The sequence below is a fragment of the Ambystoma mexicanum genome, chromosome 6q (assembly GCF_040938575.1).
Source record: "Ambystoma mexicanum isolate Mex_15411 chromosome 6q, UKY_AmexF1_1, whole genome shotgun sequence".
NCBI classification, from domain to species: Eukaryota; Metazoa; Chordata; class Amphibia; order Caudata; family Ambystomatidae; genus Ambystoma; species Ambystoma mexicanum.
Genome location: NC_090937.1, coordinates 149,969,204 through 149,993,602, shown reverse-complemented (window position 1 = coordinate 149,993,602; position 24,399 = coordinate 149,969,204). Strand labels below are relative to the sequence as shown.

Sequence of the window (24,399 nt, the reverse complement as noted above, 5' to 3'; positions counted from 1 at the left end):
CATCTTTTCTTTGTTTACTATGGATCTGAGTTTGAGTAGACATTTTTTTCTATCTGTTAGAAAAAAGAAAGTGTGTATTTTAATGTTGTAGAAGGGTTATGTGGGTGTTTTTGTACACAGATGAGGAAGAGTGCTGTGTGGATAATGATGTGTATTGGTATTGATATCAGGTACTTGGATGAGGAAGAGAAGTGATGGATTAATAATGTAGAGTAGAGTGGTGTAGTAGGATGTGAAAGAGAAATGTATAGATAGTGGGAGGTATGGAGTGAAACACATGTAAAGGTTGTAATCCTCTGGTGTAGTGGCATGAGGGTTGTGAGGATCATGCAAAATAGTGTGATTTGAGTAATGGTATGAGGAAGTGGAAGAATGGAGCAAACACTGCATCGGTGTTACTTAAATTGCATGACGCAGAGTGTTGTAAGTATAAACACACAGGTAAATGTTGGCTGCTGGCATGAGGACGAGGGATGTTGGAGTAATAATATAGATGATAGTTGGTTATTTTCATGTGGGAGAGGAATGTGTAAATAAAGGGCTGCATGGAGTAACACATTTGTATAAGAAGAGGTTGTATATATCTGGTATGGTGATATGAGAAAGAGGGATGTGAGGTTAAAGGAAACAAATTGTGATTTAGTAATCTTACGAGGAAGGGGGAATCATAGAAGGAATGGAATGGTGTTAGTTAGGTTACATTAGAGAGAGTGTTGTGAATGTGAATATATAGGTAGATGTTGGGCACTGGGATGAGGGAGAGGAGTGTTGGATTAATAATATAGACTATAGTTGTGTAGTGTGATGTGGAAGAGTAATGTATAGATAATGTGAGGTATGAAGTAAAATATTTGTAGAGGAAGTGTTTGTTGGTATGTGGTGTACTGAAATGAGGAGGAGGGACCTAAGGATAATGCAGAATAATGTGATTGGAGTAGTAGTCAGTCAGTCAGTCAATTCAGCTTTATTTCGGTACAAAACCTTAAAAGCGATATAACATTTAACATGTAATAAAAGTGTAACAATCCATAATTTAAAAATCATGCGAGAACAAAAAAACAATGAAGAAAGAAAGAAAAGATACGCAATTACATAGTGCAAGTCATACATGTCTCTAAAATAACAGTAAAAAGAGCCCGCACAACCATCTATACCAGACACCCTTGTAGTTAGTTAAACCCTCAAGGAGAGCACAGCTTGCAGCCTTGAAGGTTTGGCATTTCATCCTGTCTACACATTCATGGTTCTCTACCTCTGCAACCAAGCCCTATGGATGTAACACGCTGTGGCAAATATTATATCAGGGTTTTGTGGTTGTTTTAGAAACATCACTGCAATTTCAACATTTCGTATCCCTACGGCATTTAAAATGGGTCTCACATGTCTTCGCTGAGGAGTTTGGTTTTACAGCAAATTAACATAAAGTGTATCACAGTTCCTCTTGCCACCCCAGACATTGGGCATAGATCTGTCTGCAATGATCTATAACAATGAGTAGCCGTGGCAATTGGCGGGATTCCCAGACAAAAGCATACAAAAGCATTACCTTTGATTTTCCAATATTCAAATCCAACCTTAATTCTTTACATTTCAATAAGAAGATAGATAATGACTTTTCCAGGCCTATTGGCATTGTTTATAGATCCACTGTGTCATCTGCATAGAAAAGCACTAGTTACCATCCACTCACCATTTTAGGACAGTCCCAGAAAACCCCCATAGAGCATCAATAATTTCCTGTATATAAACATTGAAGAGCAGGGTGCCAAAACACAACCCTGCCTGACACCCCTGTTTACTTCAAAAGCTCGGGTTTGCTCACCCTCCAAGCCTAGCAAGCAGATGCTTTGTTTCCCCGAGTATAGCTAAATTAATATTTGGAGCATTTCAGGTGGAACATTTCAAGCCTTCAGTATTTGCCATGACATTGGTCTGCAGATGGAATCAAACGCCATTTTTAGATCCCAAAAGGGCATGTGTCTGGGGTTGCTGTTGGTGCTCTGTTCAGAGGAAAATTGGCTAGCATTTCAGTGCGGGGCTGCCCCAGGGCAGGACAAACACTGATATGTTTGGATATTTCTCCTCTGTGAAAGATATTGAGCTAAAGAATCTGGGTAAGGCTCTTGTAACTGGGACTAATGTCTGGCAGAAGGACTCCCAAGACCCCCTTGTTAATTTGCATAATTTAAGTAACTTTGGGTCTGACCCAAAGTTACTAGGGGAATCCAGACGTGGACCCCTTATTCACTATTCTTAGAGAGGCACAGCTCCACCCTACTGATGAGGTCCAACCAGACCGAAACACGTGTCTGGGGATGCTGTTGCTACTTTTCTTCAGAGGAGAATTGCCTAGAATTTCAGCGCTGGACTGCTCTAAGGCAGGACAAAGACTGATATGTTTTGGATATTTCTCCTCTGTGAAAGATAGTGGGCTAAAGAATCTGGTTAAGGCTCTCGTAACTAGGAGTAATGTCTGGCAGAGGGACTCCAAGAAACCCCCCTTGATAGTTTCACAAAAAAGTGAATCAAATACATTGGGCCTCATTACGACCCAGGCGGTAAGTTACTGCCTGGGCCGTGACTTTACCACCATGGCGTAAACTACGTTTACGCCATGGTGGTTGGCGGACTTACCGCCCCATTCCGAGGTCGGCGGGGCGGTAAGTCCCCAATCCCCATTTACCCTTCCCCATTCCCATTTTTGCCCCATAGGGCATAATGGGAGTGGGGAAGGCGTTAATTACGCCACCGTAAATTACGGTGGCGTAATTAACTCCATGGTCCCTTAGCGCCATGGATTTTAACACCTGCTAAAAGCAGGTGTTAAAAGCGCCATGGCGCTAAGGGACCTCGTAATTGGCGGTAAGGGGTCGGCGCAGCTAACGCTGGCGTTAACCCCTTACCGCCAGGGTCGTAATGAGGCCCATTCTCTTTAATACACAATACTTTTGAATTAACAAAAACAGCAGAAAACACTGATCAACAGTACCACAATTATGAATAAATCCTGCCTAATGATAGCTTATAACATTGTCAACATTTGCGCCATTCCTGCAGATGATTGAGAACAACCTTTCCAAACACTTTACTTGAACCATCCAGTTTTGAGATTGGGCAGTAATTTCGCAGCATTTCTCTACCTATTTTTTATAGCTCAGGATAATGACCGCTAGTCACCAAGACAGAGGAATCATCGCAGTTCTTATGATAGCATTAAAGACATCACATAAGTCTTGGGAGGATACCTCAGGGGCAACACACTTGTCTTGGAAACAAGATGACATGGAGCAACGCAGTTTCGATCTCCTGGTCCGTGCTTAGAAACCTCTGGGTACTAAGCGTGTTATAAATAACCAATTGTTATAAATATAATTATATATATAAGGCAGTGGCCCAAACAGCCTCTTCTGCCTTATAAAGTTCAAAAGGGACCAGATCAGATCCATACCGCCTTCCCATTTTTTAGCTCTAAGGACAATTTCTACTTCTTTTGGTGTTAACAAGAAGTTTCCTTGGGGTAGTACTGTTCCTTCGGCTAACAGGGGCCAATCATAATCCACCGCCTCGTATGAACCATACAAGGCCACGAGGTGACTCCTCCATTCTTCTGCAGTGATACAACATTGCTGTGCATTATCTCTGCTCAACCATTTGTCCTCCACCAGTCTCCAGAAAGTTGACAAATCCCTTCGCTCAAGCGAAAATTGTAAATCAGCCCATCTTCCTTCAACAAATTGATGACACCAACCTTTATATTCTGCTTTTAGGGTGCGCAACTTGATTCTGTCTAGATAACAAGATGACCCAACACAAGTTACCATTTTCCTTTTAGCCTCAAAACATTCTTTATCATACTACTCAGCTTTGACCAATAACTTTTTCCGAATCGCCATTGCAGGCACTGTAATTATAGGTGACAAATTAGCCTTATGAGCCTCAAATTCATTCAACATCCCCACTATTCTCTCCACAAATCATTGCCAGATTCTCAAGAATTGATGCCTATATAATTGGTTGTAGGCCCAGTCCAGTGATGCTGTTCCAATTCACTGTTTTACAAGCATGTCCCTCAATGGCAATTGGTTGGTTAAGCTGTGGCCATCTCACATTACCACTCATATTCTCTTTAAACACAATTTCGAGTACTAGGGGATGATGGTCACTCTCTGATCCCTGGCCCAATCATTTCCTGAGTTTAAGATGCAATCTATCAGGGAAGGACTGTTATGTCCAGAAAAAGATTTCTGGGACGGTCGATCTGTAAAAAAATGGCCATTACATTACCCCTCAAGTTCAGATTGTATAAACATCTAGCTACTTCGAGGGCTAAACTATGTGTTCTCTTTGGGGGTAGGATGCTAGCTGCTGGTATATCCCAAGCCAGATCGTGATCATCCCATAGGTCATATAGCTCATGTAATGGCTGAATTTGTATGTTTAGATCTCCCTGTTATTGCACACTTCTATTGGACTCAAAGTCATGGTTTCTTGGATCAAATTAATTGTTTCTATACCTTTGGAGCCCAAAGGTCTATTACATATATTAAATAGCCAGAGCTGAACTTCTTCCTCCATTTTAATAGAGAGGAGTTGTAAATCAGGGTGTCTTGTGGGCAATTCATCACCTCCCACTCCAGGGTAGAATCAATCCAGATCAACATGCCTCCTCTGGGTCAGCCCTCAGGGCCCTTAACTGCCTGTATGCAGTAAAATGTATAGCTCTCTATGGACATAGGACCTAAATCCCAGGTCCCCTGTAAAATAATTATCCTGAACATTCTGACAAACCTACACCATTCAGGGATATCCAGCATCTTACTGAAACCTGCGACATTCCAAGTTAACAATATGAACTTCCCCTGGTTTTCAAAGTGACTACTGGCTGCACTGAGTCAGTCTACTTCATCTAAGTTTTCATTAAGACATTCCCTCACCTGATTGTTGCTCTGTAAGATACAATCATACTCCCGCCTATCCCTAGAATTAACATCACTTATTGTGATAGTTTAGGCATCATGCTGTAACATGGCAAATAAAAGATCATGTGCTCTTAAAACTATTTTCGAGGTCACTAGGGAGTAGGTTCTGTGATGTATACTTAGCAAGCCCTCAACAATGTCTAAGGAGCGCAAATGAACCTCGATGCAGGAGCTTGGGATTGCTCCCCTTGAGCATCTATCTATGTCATATCTTATAATCGAGAGACAACTTTTGGTGTGTCGCAACCAATGCTTACTCTTATTGATGAAGCCCTCATGGTCTTCATAGGTATTTGTCGACTTACGGGGCACATTCAGCATGACAACAGATTAACTCTTATCAGTCACCATCTTTGCTGGGCCTATATTTTTTGTGCGCCTCCACCCCCTTCTTCCCAATGGAATTGTGTTGACTCCCTAAACGGGAACCCTTTCCAAATTTGGCAAAGAAAGTCATATGGTGGGGGAGCGGCTGTGGTTGAGCTGAGGTCCAGTTTTGGAGTCAACATCTTTTTTTTCACCAGAGTTGCATGTTTTTCTGGGAGAATTTGGGGGCCGGGCCAGGGAGGGGCAATAACACCAGTAACTCTGTGCTCTGCTTGGGCTGTAGTTCTTAAACCCATAACAGTCCATTTATCTTTAATCCCGTTCACTTCCAGTGACAACCCTTTAGACCAATGTTCAATGTTGTTGGAGATATGGGGCTTCATTCCGCGATTGGAGGTAGTCATGGCGCTATTTGCGCCATGACTGCCTCCAATAACGTGTCCGGCACCGTTCTCGTTCAATGGGGACTTACCGGTGTAGTCCGACCTTTGCGGGACAGGTAAGTCCCCATTGAAAAAGCCATTCCCCATTCCCATTTGAGCCCCCATAGGACTCAATGGGAATGGGGAAGGCACTAATAACGGTACCGCAAATTGTGGTACCGTTATTAGCTCTGAAGTCCCTTAACGGGTCCCGTCCATAATGCCTGGTCAGACCAGGCATTAAAGGAGGGACCCGCTAAGGGAACTCGTGGTAGCGTGGTAAGGGATTACCGGCACCGGTCTCCTTACCGGTGCCTGGTATCCCTTACCGCCCTAAACGGAATGAGGCCCATGGTCTTTCAATTCACCAAATATATCTTCTAGCATAGAGCACAGTGCCCCACTATCCAAATATAAAGATACACTTGTGTCAATGGGGTCAGTCTGTGTGCCACAGGTTCAAAAGTGCTTTATCAAGCTCTTCTTTTTCTTGTTCCTTTCATCCTTACCACTCGTTTGATCCCCAATATTCTTGCCCAACTTTCTTTTAATCGGTCCCTTATTTATCAACTTTTCCTTGGGCAAATCCTCACTTAGTGCTTTGACTCTATTAGCAAAACCTGGGGGTTAACCTGCATAACCCCAGCTGAGCACTGCATTGCCACACAGTCTCTAACTGTGAATGGCAGAGCACTGTGGGGTATGGTAATGTGATGATGATTGCTGCTAGCGCCCCCCACTTCTCTTCTCCTACCCCACAAGAGTGTACTTCGATAATATTAGTGGCGGACGGGATTGCATTCACTGTTATATTTTTATTATCTCTTTTTACTGGGAAGGCATAGTTCTTTCCTACCTCATGCCCTGGCTTTTGACCAATGGCAAAGGGTGCCAAAGGGGCCACTATTCGAGTATGACACCTTGGGGTCTCCCCTTGTAGAGTTCTGTCTGTCGGTGAAACCAAGCTTGCACTAATAATTTCAGAGTCAATAGTCACTGCACAGTTAGATGTTAGTAATTGGGATAGATCTTCGTTGTCCTTTGCTTGGCCATTTTATGGCACAGCCCTCCCCTGGCTGATTTTTTGCTGGAACATTTCCTAATACATCAATATCATGGAGCAAATCCTTGATCTGAGTAATCAGGGTATTGACTTCCTTAACAGCTTTAAGGATTTTATTTTTGAGGTCCTCAGATGTCAAATCAGTCTTAGCTTTTCTTTTAGCCATAGTCCGTTCCTTAAAAGAAAAAATCTGAAAAAAACACATTCAAAACAGGCCTCAATGTCTGTGTGGACAACGTTCTCCAGTTCTCCAATGGGTCCGTATGACAGCCCCCCCTCTTCCTCCCTCAGGCCTGCCCACAGGCCTTCCCATCTGCTACAAGCTGCTACAAACTTGCAGATATTTCCATGTGGGGGGGGGCAATTTAGTTCACTCACTGCTGTACACTCTCCGATAACACTTCAATAGCAGCTGTCGCATAAAGCAAAATGTTGGTTTTCTTGGTTTGTCAGAGGCCTGTCGGAATATAAAAATGCAGACAACAAATACTTATTCTCCGCTGGCAACTTGCTAACAACTCGGTGGAAACAATACAGTCAAACAGTTGGCAAATGCTGTAGCCCAGTCTAATCCGATATTTTCTCCATGAAAGCACCACTCAGGTTTCGGGGAACCCTGTGCAGCATTAAATGGCATTGAGTGAGCATGCATTAAATTTCTGCTGAGGTAAAGTTGGACAAAATGCTTCCTCTAACTACCACAAAAGTTCCTTCTCTAACTTCTGGCAGCGAAGAGCCACCCTTTGCCACAGCCGTAATAGTATGAGGAAGAGGGATATGTGGAAAGGAATGAATTGCTGTTAGTTATATGATATGAGGGGGGAGTGTTATGAATATAAAAATATATGTACATGTTCGGTTTTGGGATGAGGAAGAGAGGGGTAGAGTAAAAATATAGATTATAGTTGGTAGTACGACAGTGGAAGAGGAGTGTGTACATAATGGGAGGTATGGAGTAGAAAATTTGTAGAGGAAGAGGTTGTAGACATTTTTTGTTGTGCTATGAGGAAGAGGGATGTGGGGATAATAGTAAATAATGTGATGTGAGTAATGGTATCAGTAAGGGGGAAACATGGTACCTAACGTATTGTTGCTACTGAAGTCACATGAGGGAGAGTGTTTTAAGCATGAAGATATAGAGGTACGGAGAGAAACATTTGTCGAGGAAGAGGTTGTATATTTCTGGCGTAGTGGTATGATGTAGAGGGATGTGAAGGTAATGGAAAATAATGTGATTTGAGTAATGTTGTGAGGAAGGGGAAATATAGCAATGAATGGATTGTTGATAGTGAAGGTACATGAGAGTTTGGTGTCGGAATGAAGTTGTAGAATAATGTTGGCTACTGGGATGAGGTAGAAGGTTGCTGTGGAAGTAACATATGGTAGACAGATGTAGGTGTGGTAGAAATGGTTGGTAGAGTGAGAGGTTGGAGAACTGTCAGGTGTTGGGTAAATGATATATTGCTAACAGGAAGTGGTTGCTGGAAGTAGTATCTGTACCTGATGGGATTTGTGATAAAGTGTTTGTAGTGGTATGCTTTGCAAAGTGTTGTTATTTAATAAGGGAATGGTGTTGTTATTGAAGAAGGGAGTGGTGGTGTAATTGAATAAGGAGGAATGTTGTGTTTTAATGGAAAAGACTGTGATTGTTGGAATGGAATGAGGAGGTGTGCAATAGAAAAGACAATAGTATCACAGGACAGTTTGGGATAATACTAGTAATGCTATTAAAATAGTTGTGACATAAATGGCATATTAATATACTTACTTTGTAGAAATGGAAGAGTTTTCTTTCTTCTGTAGGTCTCTTTGGTAATCTTTTTTCTGTAAATGTAAAAGAAAAGTGGTTGGCACATGTGATAACTGTGCACTGGTATAAATAGTAGTGCATGGTATTTATTATGGAAGCAGACATCATTATAAAAGCAGTACAGGATGTAACGTGATGGCTCATGTAGTCAATTGCATTAAAGGCAAGGATGTATAATATAGTGGCATACGAAGGGGTGGTATTGTTTTCACAGAAGGAAGGTTATTTTTTGTTTGGGCAGAGCCACATATAAGTTAAATCTATTGCATTGAAGTACACATAGAGAGAAATGGTATACGAGGAGGGGTGCCCCGTTTGTACGTGCTGTTTTGTTATTTGCCCATGTATTGACTGTTTGTGACCATGTTAATCAATATAGTTATTCCCACACATGTTATGCTTTTAGATAGTCAATTTATAAGAACTATGTGTGTCATTCACTGAAGTGCTGTTAAAAACAAGCATTGGTAAAGGCAACATTTCTTTCTTAAGTATACGTATTTGTCATTTGCTAGGCACTGCTATCAGATGGTAACGTGCTTGCACTATGTTGCACATGCCACTATCATGTGCCAGTTAAAACCACTATGGGGGTGTTTGACAAGTGCTTTTTCCATGCTTGCACAAACGTCCAAAGTGTTGGCATTGGTAATGCTTGATGAAAAGAAGGTGGCAATATGTGTTGTATTGTGGGGTGATAATTAAAGTAGTTTTGATAATAGAATTGTTCTTTTGTATAAGTACTAGGGGATGTCAATCACTATGTAAGCAGAAGTACTTTTGAAAGTAATAATGATGTATTGGGGTGGGTCAGCGAACATTGCAGTAAAAACATGTTAAAAAACGCAAAATTGCACTTGTCAAACTAATGAAACTAAGTCTGGGGAGGTGAGGGACGATAAGGAGGGAATGGGATATGGCATTAAAAAGACAAAAAAAGGTTGTGTTTCTTCTCTGATGTCCGCGAACATTCGGGCAGTCTTGTGATGTTTGCGAACATGCGGCATCTATGTTTATTTGTGCATTACAGGGTTGGTGAAAAACAGTTTTTGGATGGCTTATAACTTTGGTACCACACAACGAAACCGCCTGAAATTTGGGGATTACATTCTAGACCTCATACTGAATGGTCTTGAAAAGTGTGGTGCTGTTTTGTCAAGAGGCAACACAATTAGAGGGAGGGTCCCAAAATATTGCAAACACTTATAATTATGGTGCCATATGATGCATCTGCACAAAGGTTTGCAAAACGATTTAGATCTAGATATAAATGTTTTTGCAAAGTTTGGTGGGATTTTATCAACTAGGGGAAAATTGACGGGGGTCTCAACATTTTAGATGGCCTATAACTTTATTTCCATTTCACGAATGTGGTGTCATGAGCGCTACTCCCGAGGAGCCAAGACTGGCCCAGCGTCCCCGGAAGCAGGCTCATCATCCACACCCCCGGTTCCAGCAGACCCCTACAGGGGCCCTTTGGACCATGTCCTGGCGCCTCTGGCGACAGGCTCATAAGGAACCACAGTCCCGGTGCCATGGGCGCCGGGCTCATATTCTTAAAGTGTGCAGTAGTGATTGGGTGGACTTACCTGTGGCAGACCATGCTGCATACTCACCTAGAACAATCCAAGCTGGGTGAAGTCCCAGCCACTGGCTGGGAGGGACCAATCCTCTGTTACAGGAACTCTTTTCTTACCTGGGTGGGGCTGATGCTAATCCTCTGACACTGGAACTCTTTTCTTACCTGGGTGAGGCTGGAGGAAGAATACACACCAAAGCACTTCTCCACTATTTAAACCACGCCCGATAGAATTCACATGCTTTGCGTTATTCTGCAACAGCAGCAGGACGCTCACCGAGTCGGCTTCTGCATTCCAGGTCCAGACACACCCTCAGCTTCTCGAGCAGCAACCTGTGGATGAAGAAAAGGCACAGGAACATCTACTCACCAGAATTCAGCCACAAGAGTCCAGTCTCCGACAACCTGCAAATAAAGACATAAGGTTAGAAAACGGGCAACACGCTCGCAGCTGCGCTCGCTTACCTTATCCATCCGTGATCACACCGGAGTTCACCGCTGCCTTCGCTGCGGCAGCATCGCCCTCAGCATTTCGGCATCTGAAAGAAAGGAAAAGACATTATTAGAGGTGCCCATTTTGAAGTGGCCACAATTCAGTAATACTTACGCGCTTCTTCACGCGCAGCAGCGGCAGCATCACCCTCAGCATTTCGGCACCTGAAAGGAAGGAAAAGACATTATCAGAGGCGCCCATTTGGAAACGGCCACAATTCAGTTATACCTACGTGCCACAGCACGTGCAACTTCGGCGGCATCGCCCACAGCATCTCGGCACCTGAAAGACAGAAAAGGACATTATAAAATGGTGCTCCTTCAGAAGCAGCCTCAGATCTTCTATACTCACGAGCCTCTTCTTGCACAGCAGTGGTGGTGTCGCCAACAGCTCCTCGGCACCTGAAGGACTATTACAAGCCACAAAAGGACACTGAGCCTAAACACTGAAATCATCCAGTGACATAACTGGATTCCACGTGCCCCTGCACCAGAAGCAGGATGGAGAGCTTGGCTTTACTAAACCAAAGGTGAGAATTCGTGGAGACCAGTCGAGAACCAAGAAGTGGGAAAAGCAGAAGATTGGTGGGAGAATTTATCCAACCAGCTTGTAATTACCCCTTTTTCTTCCACCTGCAGAAAACTCACCTTACAAGCCAGACAGTCAATATTCGGAGGTCCTGCCCAGAGCGTCTTCCGAGTTCTACGCCTCCTCATAGTCATAGAAGCAACTGTAGCAGTCCAGTTTGGGTCAGCGCCTCCCTGGGAATCAGGTGAGCGTTACATGTGGGCACACTTTTTCAGAATAATTATAGACCCAACCTTGAATGTTTGTGCAACGTCTGAATGGATTTTGTCAAGTGGTGGCTACGTTATATGACTATTGTATGTATGTACATTTTGCCACTTTTGAAAAAATAAAACATGGGCATATTCACAGCAAACCCATGTAAGGAGCATTGGCAAGGACCCGAATCATGGTTTTGCAAAGGTGTCCATGGTTCATAATCTAGGTACAAAAAATAGTCATATACCTTTGGTGCCTAAGGTATAGTCTGTGGCCAAGGGCAGTTGCTAGATTGTTTGAGTCATGGCATGACCAGCAATGGATTTGGAGTCTGGCCGTGGTTGCAAGCCATGAGCATGTTAGGGATTTCAATCAGGCGATACACTGTGCTCTCAGCCTAGTGTACAGTGCAATGGAAAACCTTATTTGATATATGGAATCAATTATTTGAAAGATGTACCACTCGTATCACACCCCTTACTTTAAAAATACCCCAGGTCACGCTGGACCAGAAATCAGGCTGGTTTGTAAAAGGTATTATTTATTTACTTATTTAAGATCAAATCAAAATATTTATGTTAATAGCTAAACAATAATCACCAATGGGGTGACAGAACACAGAATGATATCTTTAATACACTAGGACTAAGTAATTAGCAAATAAAATGCAGCACAGAAAATAATACTTTTGTGTTGGTTTCAGATCAGATAGCACAATGGTTTGAACTTCCCCCTGCAACCCCCCTTAACCTCCCAGTATGCAATGCAAAGAGTTGGAAGGAGAGAGCAGGTATTCTGGACTAGTACAGATCAAACAGTGTCTTACTACCCCTTCCCCCTTACACAGAAAGAGAAAAACAAAGTGGGCTTTTCAACAGTCAGATGACTTTTAAAGTGGCTGAGCAAGAACTCTAATGTGTGGAAAAATGCTTAAATTGTTGTAATTCCTATGGGAGCCGCTTTGAACAGTTGGACAAAAGCATAAGCAATAATTTAGTCAGCAGAAAACATTTGCAATCTGAAAATCCAAGTCGGAAGCAGTTTAAATCTATTTTACACGGGGAAAAGTTCTCAGGAATTTAAAATCGCAACAAACTTTTCTGTGCACAATATTCGCGATAACGGGAGAACCGCACTGTTTTGAAATGCTATGTTTTGGATTCTATGGATAGATATGGATGTTAGCTACAGGTAGAAGTTGAAATGTAATTTCTATCACAAAAATTGAGGGAGTTATGGCAGTTTTAGTAAAGGTTGTTTTTGCGAGATAAGCGTGAGAATGGAAAGAGGCTTTAGTTTTAAAATCAGGAAAATATTGACTATGGACTAGAGCATCCAAGCTAAGCCGCCAGGACAGCACAGGTAAGAGTCAGGAGTGATTCGCGACTCAGTCCTGGTTCCTCGCTGTCCACCTTGGAGTGCTAGGCTGGTCACTCGAATGAAATTAATAGGCCAAAGTTGACAAAATGACTATGAAAAAGGATGCTTTTACCGATAGACAGAATAAGATTTCACTACAGATTTAGACAATGTTACTGATTATGGAATTAAGGATAGTTCAGAGGCTAGGAGGGGACAAGATAATGCACGGGAATCAACAGTTTCTAGATTCCTGCTAATAGTCACAAAACAAAATGGATTTAAGATTTTGGACCGTCAGGATTCTGGACCATGGAATCGGATCTATCAGGGACTGACAGCTGGGCACATCGGACTGGACAGGGTCAGCAAGTCGCTCTGGTCAGAGCACGGCACAGCACACCACTCGATCTGACCTTCTTGGGTCTGAGGGTCTTTCAATTCAGCAGGCAAGCAGTAACAGCACAGCCCAGCTGTATTATGATGCTTCCCTTAGGCTTTTTACATAGCAGCTATTCCTCAAAACCCCGTAGCTGTGGAATCTTGTCTCCACTTTCTGCAGAGGATGTCCATTGTTTAGTCCTGGGCTAACCATGCAATTAGCACCTCCCCGCGAGTTTCAGCTGAGAGGAAGGCCCTCTTTCTGGGAGAAACCTGCCTTTCCAGTTCTTGGCAGCACAGCCAGGTTTAATTTAATTGTTAAATTCTTTTGGTTTTTCTTTAGCACAAAACAAACCTGTTGAATCAAATAACAGATAGAATTCTCATTCAAGATTTTAAACCTATGGGATCAAAAACAACTACAATATGGGTCACTATCAGTAACAGGCCTCTTGTATTGCAAACATTTGACTTTCAGTTATAACATGTTAACGTTTAATCAGGCAGGCCCCTGACAGCTGTCATCACAGGTAGCCCTCTGCTGCACAGAGATTTTTTTTTCTCCAGATCCACAGGCAGGCCACTTTTGCTGTGGAGATCTCTTTGTGCTCTTAGCCTTTCAGGACCTTGTAAGCTCATAGTGATTCCTTGAACTAAGTGAATTGTAGCACCCAGCAATAATTTTGAATATTTGGAAGGTGTTCTGTACCGGCATTCTGAAGTTTCAGCAGCAAAGAAAAGGTGATTTAAAGCAAAATTTGGATTTTCATTTAGCAAAGCACTGCTTTTTCCTTCTGTATTCTACTTTCAATTGTGTGGAGCCCAGTGATACATTTCAGTAGTGAGAGCTCTGTTCCACCCCTGACAACATGCATGGCAGATTAGGCAGCCATCTTTTTATGCGTTGAAAAGTGCTATTTTCAGGGGTTTTGGCGCGCAGAAGGTTTTGCAGCCATTTTGCTGTTTCTGGCACCATCATAACAGAGTATTGCAGCATAGCAGAGCGGGTCAATACATCCCACAAGCACTGGCCATTGGTTACATTATTATGGCATAGTAGACACTGGTAAAGGATGCAGGGTAGGTGTAGTGAATAATAGGTGTGTTTTGGTTACGCTGGGGTCATGGTGGAGCCTTATGCCATTGGCAATTGAACAATGATTTCCATCCCCAGCATGCACTGCTGATATCGACAGACATAAGTATTTGTTGCACAAACTATGTTTCTTAAAGGAGCTTTATAGTTCTTTCATATATGTGAAAAGAGGAATTATTAATAACATATATACAGTGATGTAACACAATGAAACATTTCACTTATACAAATCTATTAAATTGACAGAAACATCTTTGTTAAAGGGATGTTATGGTTAAGATGCATCCCACCTTTGGGACTGCTCTGCTCCAGTAGTTACCCAGTGGCATCCCAACTTGGCATGCCTTGGTATTTCCCTCCTGGGTTCTCATGACCACTTACCCATCCGTGCTGCTGCTTGTTGCAAAAAGTATGTTTCTTAAAGGAGCTTCATAGTTTATGCTTATGTTGTTTATGTTTATTTGTTTATATTGTGCTGGAGCCTGCAGGCATTAGGGCACCAACACGGAAACAGAAAAACAGATAGACCAACATATTATAATCTAAAGAAACAGCAGTTTCTTGAGGCTTTTCCTAAAGATGGAATTGTTTTCTTCAAGGTGCATCTCCACAGGGAGTTTACTCCACATCGCCCCTGCCTGTGAGGGAAAGGAACGTCCGTTACCTCAAACTCATTTGCATCTTGGCTGAGTTGGACGAATCGAGTCCTTGACCAAGTAACTTTGGTAATGTTTTCCAGAACCAATCTTACCTTGAGGTATTGAGGTGCTTTTCCATACAGGCACCTATGTACAATGGTATTTAATTTGAAACATATTCTAGACTCTAATGGAAGCCAGTGAAGCTCTCTTCTGTGTATGGATACTGGGTCCTGTCTCCTGGTGCCCGTAATGATCCGCACTGCGTAATTCTGGATTATCTGGAGTCTTTTTACACATCCCTTACCAGCTCCAGCAAGTAAAGCACTGCAATAGTCCAACCTTGCCATAATAATAGCTCTCAACAGTTCTATGTAGTTTGATGCTAATGCATAAGGCTTCACTAGTCATTCTGGACTACTATTACTTACATGGGTTTCAGCACCCAGGGAGGATTCAAGAATCATTCCCAGGGTCTTCACTTTGGAGAACACTTTAACATGACTACCTTCAATAGTAAGGCCCTCATACAAATTTGAGAGTTTAGCACTTGTCTGTGTCGAACCAACAATAATGAACTCTGTCTTGTTAGCATTTAGACAGAGGCAATTTGTTATCATCCAAACTTATATGGCATCGTACACTTTTTCTATATTCCCCAAATCTTTTTCATTTTCCCCGCTCAATTCGATGATGAGCTGGGTGTCATCGGCATAGTTTGAAAATTGCACACCTAATGCATCCAAGACGTCACATAGGGTGCGACAAAATATATTGAATAGAATCGGGGAGAGACATGCTTCCTGCGGAACACCACACTTAATTAGCTCAGAAATAGAGCATCCATCACCCCAAACTATTCTTGACTTCCTATCAAAAAGAAAGGACCTAACCCAATTAATGGCTCCACTAGAGCACCCTCCATAATCTGCAAGTTCAGTTAATAGTTTTTCCTGATTATCGAGCATTTCTGACTGTAGAACCAGGAGGGCGGCCTCTGTGACGTAGGATCTAAAGCCTGATTGCTTAGGATGTAGAATTTCCTGGCTTTCTACATATTCTTGAAGCTGAATAGTTGCTAATTTAGCTACCATCTTCGATAAAAAACGTTAATTTGTTATGGATCTTAAATGATTGCAATTGTTTTTGTCCTGCCCAGGTTTTATTTATCAGGGGAGTAACAGTCACCTTCTTCACTAGGGCTGGCACATAATTATTAACAAATGTGGTATTAGCAAAACACAGTAAAAAGGGAATGAAAATGTCCCATTGGTCAAATGTTCTAGGACAATTCTTACGGGAATAATGTCCTCCAAACAAGTGGTAAGATGTATTGTTCAAAGAACCTTCTCTACCGCATTATTCATAATGGTTTTAAAGGCAAATGTGGAATACTAGCTTGGACTGTCTTAATTTTATCAGAGAAAGCTCCTTGGACTTTCTCACAATCCCCTTGTGTAGGATCCATCTTTTTTATTTGAACCTGTGCTTTTTCAAGGTTCTCCAGAACTTCCAAAAATGTCTTTGTCTCATTCTTTTCATTCAGTATTTGTGTGTTAAAATATTCCTGTTTTGCTTTAAAAATGTATTTCCGGTATATTTTATCTAATTCTTTCCACTTACTATTAGACTCTTGTGTCTGCAACTTTACCCAGTTTCTTTCTGCTTTCCTTTTTATCTGCTTACATGTAGCCAAATTAACTGTGTACCATTTTTGTCTATTGGATTTTTCTCTAACAGTCTTAAGTTTAAGAGGGGCTATCTTGTCCAATAAAATGCTAAGACTCTGTCCATATTCCATTGCTAATGAATCGGGACAGTGTTCATCAGTCGTAGTAGCCACACGTTTATTAAGGCAGCATTCCATATCAGTTGCCTTGATGTTATTTAGTTTCCTACTGGTGACTTTCATAATAGCATTTTTCCTATGTATAAGGAGGGTAGAAAGTTGTTGGTCAAAACTAACAAAGAAGTGATCAGATCAGATACAAGGTTCTATGGACAAAGTAGTGACAGGTAGGTTCCTAACCGTACCCCAATCCAGGATGTTACCCTGTTTATGAGTTGGTTTTTTGTTCAAAACCATAAATTGATTGTTCTGTAACAATTGTTCCAGGTTCAAGGCATCCAGACCTGACTCCTTCCCGACGTGCCTATTAAAGTCTCCCAAAGCAATCATAGAACTATTTGGTTTATTCATATTGGCTACAATATGTGACATTTCCTCTTTAAAAGTCGGCATTGTCATGGGGGGACGATATAACAAAATAATATTCAAACAGTTATTGGGTGTAGGGGTTGTTTTTATGCACATAATTTCACAACCCTCACAAGAAATAGGTCTCTAAAAAAAGGCTAACTCACGCCTAACTATAATTGCCACTCCTCCGCCCCTACCTATTTCTCTGTTTTGCCCAAAAACGTGAAGCCATCTGGAGTGGCCAAATCAATGTTGGACCACAAGAGTCCCGCAGCCATGACTCTATGATGCACATGACATATACCTGAATGTCCAGGATGTAGTCACGTACATCTACAGCAGATTTATCGAGAGAACGTGTACTAAGGAGGGAGATTTTAATTTCTTGTAGCAGTATTTTCTCTAGTTTAAATTATTTTATGAGAGGCGTTTACAGACAAATGTTGCAATACCCTTAATACTATATCTCAAGTAGAATAGTACTATGTGTACAGTGCTAATAAGCTTTCAGCAACTGCACACAAATTTACTGACCGCTGAGGCAACAATCTCACTGTCACATGTAATTATGAAAATTCAATTCCAAGGACAGAATGAATTACCTTAGAATGGAATGGTTAGCTGAAACAGGTAAGATTGAAAACACAATGCGATCAGAAAGCAAGTCCAGTGCGACCTGCGTGGAGTTTCACATACTGGCACCACCCCGACGTGCCGCGCTGATGCACCAGGCAAAGATTTAAATGGAAAATGGAACTACAAATTCTCAAGGGAGTTGACGTTCCCAAGCCGGCAATACAAGAATGAGCCAACATGTATATCATACACAAATTCAGACCATCGATTTCAGAATAAAAGCCCAATATAGGCTACTTAGTTGTTACAAGTATATTCAAATTCTAAAATGTATTCAGTTAGGTAGAGTGCAACAATTTTGAACCATATGGTATACAATATGAAAAACAGCAGACTTCCTAGTGTACTAAAAGCAACAGCCTACTAAACCCTGCAATATAATTTAGTTTGTTCATACATGTGAAAAGAGGAATTATTAATAACTTATATACAGGAAGGAAACACCATGAAAAAAGTGTGTTAAAGGGATGTTATGGTTAAGATGCATCCCACCCTTGAGGCTCCGCTGCTCCAGTAATTACCCAGTGGTGTCCCACCTTGGCATACCTTGGCATTTCCTTCCTGGATTGTCATGATCACTTGTCCATCTGTACTGCCCCTTTTATTTATGCACTTCTCTCACTGCATAATGCATATGTGCATTTATAGGAGGATTGTGTACAATTATTTTGATAAATAAGGGAAATGTAGATCGAAAGGTTTTGTAAAAGATTGTTATGTAGCAGTTGGTGTGTGGAAGCTTAATATGGGCATATGGTTCTCGTTTTGCTTTCTGCAGGCCACCATGGAAAGCAAAGAGGGGATCTGTACGGAGTCCATTCTTCCCATTCCATGGTGGCCATCTTGGAAAACGATTTTGCTTCCTACAGCGGGACTCTGTGCACACCACGCTGTAGGAAGTATTATACTTTTTTTTAGCACCCGGGTTACCACTTTGGCAACCCGGGGGCCTAATGGCCTCCATCCCCCATTGCAGGGGCTGCAACAGCGGACAATGGTCTAGAGCCCTTGTTATCCGCCCCTGGTTCACTTGAGCTTATAGCATGGGCTGCCGTGCCATTATCTCCTGTTCCAGTTTCTGGAAATGGGGATGAATGCCACATTATTCCCATTAGCATAACACAAAATGCTAATGGAAATGTTGGAAAATCTTATTGATTCTATGTACTTTACTGAGAAATGTAACCATAAAGTCCCTTTAACAATGTTTTTTCATTGAATTTCATAGGTTCATATTAGTGCAACTTAACCATAATGTCCCTTTAACAAAGTTAGTTCAGTGAAAAAAAAAAAATATATATATATATATTATATATTCAATCAAAGAACGTAGTTAAGGGGACGTTATGGTTAAGTTGCACTAATAAAAACCTATGAAATTCAATGGAAAAACATGGTTACAGGGACGTTATGGTTACAGGTAAAACCGAAAAACCTCAGAAATTCGCCATTTATGGTAAGTTAAGCAACCATAACTCGCGCCACCAAAATGCACTGCTAAGACTAACACCCAGGACATTAAAGATGACATCACAAATGTCATTGATGACATCAAAAAAGTCTGCAAATCCAAGATGCAGGGCGGTTCAGGAAAATCGACGCATTTCACATTTTCTCACCACCCAATCAGTGGCCGCGTCCTGATGTTCGCAGAAGTCAGCTCATTTTTCTGGCCAATCAGATGCCAGTCCACGGACCGAACAAGGAAGTGAGTCTGCGCAGACATAGCTATAACAGTTTTTTTTGCCTTACGTTTTGGTCATTTAAAAAAAAAAACAACTGGACGGATTTACACCAAATTAACAAAAGCACACTTTAGGGACCAAGCCGCCGCTCCTGCCACAAATTTGTTGAAAATCCGTCCAGCGGTTTGGGCTGTAGGCGTGACGGAATTGTTTATCCATCATGTCTATGGGAAAAAAATACATTTTTGGACCCCCCCTATAACTTTGCCTGCCCCTTGACCAAACCTCAAAAATCAGAGTGGGCCATATACTTTTTTTTGCAAAGTTTGGTGAGGATTCGTCCAGGGGGAGCAAAGTTATAAGCCACCCAAAAAGTGTTCTTCCTATGGGTTACCAACTTAACCATAACTACATGGCCGCTACTGCACGCCATGTAATATATTTTGCAAAAGGGAAACTAAGCGATAGTAACCCTAGAGGGTATGCACTCCACCCGATCAGCCGTCAACAATTATGGCTTCCCCCAATACAGAAACCTTCCAGACAAAAGTCAGTTCCTCATAATGTCCAGTTTATTGATTTCTTCACTATTTAAAAGTACAAACGAGAGAACCATAGTACGACGCCTTTCGCGGCGTCCTCGCTGCTTGTTCACATACAAAAATGCACAACACCCAATGGTGATACATATACAAACACCTCATCTCTATGGTCTAATCTCCACAGTTGTCTCTTTTCTCTTTCACTAATTTGCAACATGAATCATTATGTGCAATGTAAGGTATAGAAAACATGGCGGCCATTTTGTGATGGTTTACATGCATCTAGGGGCATATAATCATGGGTGCAAGAACCCTGTACCTAAACACAACATCATGTAGGAAGTTACTCAAAAATTCCCACCATGTTCCATATAGCTAGAAATTGTCCCTCAATTACTCAAAAATTCAACATTCTTTAGAATTACTTCATTTTAAAGTGCTTAGTGCATGGAAATTTTAGCAGCCACGATTATTATTTCCACAATAAATTGCATAGTGCAATTATTATAAAATACATCAATTGTTTTCATAAAATGCTTAGTGGATGAATATTATAGCTACCATAATCATTATTATGATGGTAAAGTGCTAAATGCAATTACTCTTAATCAATTTTGGTTGATCTATACACAGCCAATTGGCAGAATTGGAAAAATGATTGTCGGTTTTCCTACGTGGTGGACATATGGTAAACTTCCCTGTTCATACTTGATGCATATAATTTGTCTAGTACACGTGTCATACTTCTGATTATTTGAAGAAGATGCAGACAGTAACAGTACATAGTGCTGGCTTAGTCCATAGAATAAACAGTTGTTGAACCCCCGATTTCCTAGTATATATATATTTGCAAAAAACAACGATGCATTTTTTATTTGTAACAAACCACTTGTTCACATTGAAAGGTTGTAACACAAACAAAGGACTAATACATCTGCCTAATTCTCTATGATCTGGCTGCCAGAATGTCTTCAAAATGGTTTAAACATTGGGGCAATAATCGTGTACAAAAGGTGCGGACATGTTGCAATAATGCATGTTTACATAGAACAGCCACAGTTTTTTTGAAAGTTACATCACGTCCACAAAGTGTTGGCAACAGAAGTCAGCACATGGGTAAACATTGCATAAAATTAAATCTGAGTGAAATCATTACACAAAAAAAACACATATATATATATATATATATATTGCACATTTTTTCAGCACAATAAACCACAGCTCGTAAATAAAGCATTCAGCATTTTCACAAGAACCATTCTGACTTCTAGGCAACCAATAAAATGCTGTCAGTGTGGCCAGGTTACTGGTTACTATACCACTAATCATTTTGTCAAATCCTGGCCGTAAACTGCTAATAGGCAAAAAGTGTGAGCTGCGCATTGCCACTGATGGAACATATGCAATGCTTTTCCATTGTTCTGTCTGACCACCTTGTGTGTGCAAATGCAGATTTAACCAGCAAGCTATGTTTAATAATAAAACCCAAATGGGTTGCATGTAACCTCAAACACTATCCCTAAATATAATAACAGGTAAATAATTTAATACAAGTTAACTATGATATGAGATGACTAGTGCTTTAGCAATCAAATTCTGAATGTAGAATGGATTTATGTTTGTATGCAGTTTTTATTGCAAATAGCATTTCAGAATGCCACTTGGATGTTCAAAAGGCAGTAAAATTGTTACTACGTGCAAAAATGCACATTTGTGGAAAAAATGCAATATTTAGCAAAGTGCTAAGTGTATGTCATATGTGCAAATAAGCAACCATAAAGTGCTAAGTGCAATGATAATAAAGTGCTCATGCACACAAAAAAATGAACCTCGATTTGTGGACTCTGCATATCAAAATGACATACCTATAGTATGAACTTGTTAAAAAACCAATATACATACAGGATGAATAGCACTCCAAAGAAATGCATTAACATATTATAAAAAGAGGGAAGGGCAGGTAAAAACATGCTAGATAAGCAAAAAAAGAATTTAAATTTATGGCCCGTTGTATGTGGCTGACTAGATGTCTTCTGGCCATTGCAAACCTTCATATTGTCCGAAAAGCTAGGCCCCAAGCCAGACAGTACAGTGTTCTATGGAGACTTATGTGTAAATTTTGCTAAGAGTTAAAAAAGAAACCCACCATAGAACAGACCTACAAACCTGTATAAACTATATCAATAATTAGTTAATTAAATAAACAAATAAGCGTGACAATGCCACCTATACAACAAAAGAAGAGAATATCAAGAAAACATGGAGAGGTGGATAACATGTATACCTAAAATCAGGTACCCAAAAAGGTATAAAGTTCCTCATCCAAATATGTGTCCTTTTGGACTCTTGGTTTCGAGGTCCAGGATGTAGTTGGTCTCCAGTTGTCTCAAAGTAAGTTCACGATCACCTCCCCTAGGATATTCAGGTACTGAACAGATGCCAAAGTAGCCAAACCCATCTAGTTTGCTGGCATGCTCAGCACTAAAATGTACCCCCATTGGGTAGGATGGGTCCAAGTTTTTGATAGCTCTCATGTGTTCCAACACCCTCAGTTTCAGTTCACCAATGGTACTACCTACGTCCCATTTATCACATGGACAGATGATTACACAGACCACGTTTGTGGTATTACATGTGATCCTGGATGTTATTTTGGTATCTGAAGCTAAAATATGATGTGTATAGCTAGCAGTGTTAATGGCATGTCGACATGCTTTACATTTCTTGCATTTGAAAAAGCCCAATGTATTGGTATTTAGCCAACATTGGCTACGTGTTTCAACAATCGGCTTCATAAAGCTGGATACTAAATTGTCTTTCAAAGAAGGGGATTTCCTAAACGTTATGTTAATTTTATCACCCAAGTATCCCTCAAATCATGATCCGATTTTACCACATTCCAATGTTTATTGACAATACGGCAAATGTCTTTAGACCCATTTCCATAAATTAGGATTAGGTGTGTGTCCTTACCGTCCTCCTCAGATTTCACTGTGGGATTAGATAAAAGGAGAGAGGTACAATCTTTCTCTCTAGGTTTGATGTAGGCCCTCTCAAGAATTTTCTTCGGATAGCCACGATTCAAGAATCTGATAGCCATGCAGGCCCATTCTTTGTCAAAGTGTTTTGCATATTGGAGCAATTCCTCCTAATACGGATACATTCCCCATATGGTATGCTCCATTTCAAAGACGTGGGGCGATTGCTGGTATCATGTAATGGGATGTTGGAGCTGGTAGGTTTACGGTGTAGTGCTGTCATAAGTTCACCCTGTGCCACATTTCTGCGTATAACAAGAATACCCAGAAATGTGATAGCAACCTTGTTGTGGATTTCGGTAAATTGAAGATTTAATTCATTGGTGTTAAGAATGTTGAAAAAGTCTAACCATTCAGTGGCAGTGCCATCCCAAATAATGAATCATCTGTAACTAAGCCAAAGGGCTATCTTGGCTGTATGGATATAATTCTCTGGACACCACACCACAAATTGCTCCCACCATCCCATTGTCAGGTTTGCGTATGGGACGCAAACATGGTCCCCATCGCTGTGCCCTGCAATTGGATACAAAATTTGTTTTGAACATAAAGATAGTATTGGTCAAACAAAGAGAAATCATCTCCAGAATCATGGTGCTGTATTGCAAAAAATTAATGGATCTTGCGTGTAAAAATGTTTACATGCAAGTAAGCCATTATCATGTCTAATAGATGTGTCAAGTGACATTACATCGAGTGTTGCCAATAAGAAATTATCTTCCCATGGTATGCCAATAATTTTATTTAAGAAATCCTTGTTATCTCTCAAATAAGAAGGAAGAGATGTAACAAAAGAGACCAAGGTTTCGTCTACCAGTTTCGATGTATTTTCAAGAAGAGCACAGCAGAGAGTTACAATTGGTCTCCCAGGTAATTTTTGGTGCTCTTATGTAGCTTTGGTAGAAAATAAATGGTAGGTGTTATCGGAAATCTGGGCTGAAGAAATTTACACATGTCCTCATCCAAAATACCTTTGGTTTGCCGTACTTCTAAAAGTGGGGAAAGTTTGGAATTCATGTCTTCAGATGGATTGGTCTGTAATTTGGCATAACATGCTTTGTCATTCAATTGTGTTTCAGCCTCGGAAATATAGTGCAGTTGATTCATTATAACCACTTTAGTTCCCTTATCTGAGGGTTTGATAATACAGTCAGCAAGAGAGTTTAGCCTTTTCAAAGTGCTTTGTTGTGCTTTACTCAGATTGTGTTTAGTATGTAAATTCTTTTACCTGATCTCCTTCAAGTCGTTAATAACCAAATCCTGGAAGGCTTCAATATGTCCCCATGGGTTAAACATGGGGTTCAATATAGACTTGGACTTAAATTATCTTGTCTCCGGCCAATCTGTATGAATATCCAGCATGTT

General features: G+C 40.9%; 1 protein-coding gene and 1 long non-coding RNA gene across 2 annotated transcripts in view; one reads left to right on the top strand and one right to left on the bottom strand.

The window, feature by feature from the left end:
* Nucleotides 1-24,399, top strand: part of MMRN1 (multimerin 1) — a 423,228-nt gene that overhangs the window by 265,387 nt on the left and 133,442 nt on the right. The window lies entirely within an intron of this gene.
* LOC138515825 (uncharacterized) overlaps nt 1-24,399 on the bottom strand; it is a 247,397-nt gene that overhangs the window by 121,207 nt on the left and 101,791 nt on the right. Inside the window, exon 2 of the long non-coding RNA XR_011282169.1 lies at nt 8,560-8,615. This is a non-coding gene — a long non-coding RNA (uncharacterized lncRNA). The remainder of the gene's footprint in view (nt 1-8,559; nt 8,616-24,399) is intronic.